Here is a 3,641-nt window from a genome sequence, read left to right as displayed (position 1 = left end):
CATTTTATTTCATAATCACTGTAAAATCCTTAACCTTAAAAGAAATCATGTTAAATTTCCATAATAGAAATCAGATACAAAACAGTCCCGGATCTCAAGCTCCAGGGAACAAGACTCACTCACTCACTCACTCACTCACTCACCAACAACCCAAGAGGCTTCTCGCTCCATCCCTCTATCTTTTGAATTTTCTTTTCTGGATGTAACACCCTGCTTGTTGGGGTCTCCACCTCTGTCCTTGTCCCTGTTGACTGGACCCTACGAGAGGTCCTCCTCGTCCTCTACCCCTTCCTCTACGTGCTGCCACCTCCACTCCGGTGGCTAGTCACTGATTTGGTTCTTTTCTTGACTACTTAGTCAACCGTGGCTACCATTATTTTTGCCTTCTGCTTTTTCTTCTCATCCTCTCTCTTTACAAACACTTTCTGTGCATCTCTTAACAATTCGAGTGATTTCTCACTCCACCCATCTATTTTCAGAATTTATTTTTTGATGTCTGGCCATGATTTAGTTACAAAGTGTACCCTCAGTAGCCCTTCAGCTACTAGCCCTTCCAACACTAAGTATAATCTGATCCCTCCTGACTGAATGCCTGTTTTCTGTTGACATATAAATTCAAATATTTACAAACATAGTCTTCATCCAAACCATACTTTGGCCAGAAGACGGCAGGACAAAGAATGGATTCCTTAGTCCATAAAAAGCAACAATATTTAATCATCTTTTTGCTATCTCTTCCCCTTGTGCAAGTATTATTTTTCCAATTCCACAACATCCTGCCCAATGGACTTTCTGGAGGAATGTTGTCAGGGACCCCACCTCCATTTCCATTTGTTTTTCAGAGGCTTATACTTTACCCTCGGCACAGCCCATATTGAGTTCTTTCGTTAGACACTTATTAACTACGAGAACTCAATCCCAGCCACCAAGGCAGTACTTAAAAGTCAATTGCCCTACCTTGGTCCATGCACGGAGTTGCCTGGCTCCCTGTGCCTACTTACTTTCACCTGGTTCAGATAGACTCCCATCGGATTTCAATCAGTCAACCAGAAGGGGGAACCCACCGCCGAGGAACACGGGACCGTTCTAAAAGGAGCGGGACGCGTCTTCCCAGCTGTCGACGGTGCCCACCCTACTGGTGATGATGGATATCCGGGACACGAGCCCCCAAATTGTGAGAAACAAAACTCACATATTAATAAATTTCAATCCGAGTCAAATTCTGAAGCAGTGAAATTTATTGATACGTACTTGCAAGAATGGGTGCCTAACGAGTAAGCACCCCGATCTGAGGGTTACATTTTGATTTATGCTGTTCAGCTGTGTCTCTCGGTCCTCCCCTTTCACCCCATTGGTTATTTTTACTGTAGCGCGTAGCCTATCACAACCTCGAGCTTCGCTCCACCTTTGTCTAATTTATCTCTGCCTCTGTTTACTTCTCTCATTACTCTAAGCCTGTCCCCCCTTACTCTTATTTATCTCGTTCCTTATATGTGACTATCCTGGCATAGTTTACTGTCTTTGTGCGATCATCCTGCCAAACTAAATTCCATCCGTTGGCTACATCCCTCCTGCTACTGGCACACTATTCTCCTGTTACTGGTACATCCTGCTACACGGTCGCTCTGCCTTATTAGTCAGAGATAATTCTGTTTTCGCTTCTCACTGTTTAGTATAATTCTTAAAACCATAGCATTGGCACATGATGAAGACTCTGGAAGGAACCTACACACAGGACTAAAAGCAAAATAGTGCACAGGCTGGAAATCTGAAACCACAGAATGCTGGGAAAACTCAGGTGGTCAAGCAGCATCTGTGGACAGACACTGCTAACTTTTCAAGAGTCACAATCAACATAAAATATGAACTGGGTTTCCACTGCCTCTAAGATTCCTTCCCATGTTCTCTCTGGCAGCATGGTGGCACAATGGTTAGTGATGGTTTTGATTGCAGCCTTGGGTGACTTGGGCGGTTGTGTAGAGTTCTCCCTGTCTCTGTGGGTTTTCTCCTGCAATCTAAGGATGTGCAGGTTAGGTGAACTGGCTGTGCAAAATTGCCCATTGCATAGGGGTGTGTAGGTTAGGTGCATTAGTCAGGGGTAAATCTAGGGTAAGGGGGGTGGATCTGGATGGCTTAATTTTCAGAGGTGAATGTGGATTTGTGGGGCTGAATGGCCTGTTTCCACACTGCAGGGATTCCATGTTAATTAAACTCCTGATTCCTTGACACTGATGGCTATCACTGAGCTATCTGTCTGAGGTTCAGACTTCTGTCGACAGGTGGGTGGAACAAGTGACATAATGGTAGTGTTACTGAGACAGGAATTCAGTGAGTCAGGTTAATCATCTGAGGCTGGGGCTCATATCTTTATTGTTGTCGCTGATGGATTTTTGTGTTCTGTCTTTTTTTGAAAATATCTACTCAGTAATTGTGACTGTGAAACTAATCGTTTATAAAATCTCATCTTGTTCACAATTCCCATTAGGGAAGGAAATCTACCGCCTTGACCTGGTCTGGACTAAATGTGACTCCAGACCCACAGCAATGTCGGTGATTCTGAAATAGCTGAGTAAACCAATCAAATCAAGGGCAATTAGGGACAAGCAACAAATCCCAGCCAAGACAGAGAAGCCACAGGATGTTAATAGTGAGGGATTGAGCAATGGGAATGTCATGGAGACTGTCGTGGTGTGATAGTGAACATTGATAACTAGAACCATCTTTCTTTGTGCTGGACATGACTCCAACCAGCAAAGAGGTTTTCTAATACCATTGAGCCCAATTTTCCTCTGACCCCTTGGTAAATTGCTCAGTCAAATTCTGCCTTGGTCTTAAAGCAGTCACCCTCACTTCCCCTCTTTATGTTCAGCTCTTTTAGTCATACTTGGACCAAGCTATACTGATATCAGCATCTGAGTAATCCTGGTAGAACACAGACTGAGCATCAGTGACCAGGTTAGTGTGGAGGACATGTGCCTTGATAACACTGTTGACAAAAGCTTACATCCCTCCACTTGTGATTAAGAGTGGATTGATAGGGGAGGAATTTGCATGGTTGCATTTATCCCAGTTTTTAGCAACAGAATGCGACTGGAAAATTATCTCCATTTCCAGGTAGATGCTGCAGTTGTAGCTGCACTGGAACAGAATGGATAGGGACACGGCACGTTCAGGATCACCGCTCTTTCACCTTATTCCCACAATGTTAGTCAGGGTGCATTGGCTTCACAGTATCCAATATCTGCAGCTGTTTCTCGATGTCACATGGAGTCAATAGTACTGACTGAAGACAGGTATCGGTGATGCTGGGGACTACAATGGATTATCCCTTTGGATCTTTCTGGCTGCAGGTTGTTGCAAATGCTTCAGCTTTATCCTTTGCGCTGGACTCCCCGATCATTGAGGGTGGGGAAATTTGTGGAACCGCCTCCGCTTGGCCATTTTTAAATTCAGAGCCCTCCAGCACACAGACACACCCTTCAGCCCAAACTGGTCTGTGCCGACCACACTGTCCATCCACACTAACCCCATTTCCCTGTACAGGGCCACAGCCTTCTAATCCTTTCCTATTCCATGTATTTGTCTAAATACATTTTAGAGCAGTGTTTATGTACCTGCCACAAACACTTCCGCTGGCTTCT

The sequence above is a fragment of the Chiloscyllium plagiosum genome, chromosome 36 (assembly GCF_004010195.1).
Source record: "Chiloscyllium plagiosum isolate BGI_BamShark_2017 chromosome 36, ASM401019v2, whole genome shotgun sequence".
Lineage (NCBI taxonomy): Eukaryota > Metazoa > Chordata > Chondrichthyes > Orectolobiformes > Hemiscylliidae > Chiloscyllium > Chiloscyllium plagiosum.
This window is presented reverse-complemented; position numbering follows the sequence as displayed.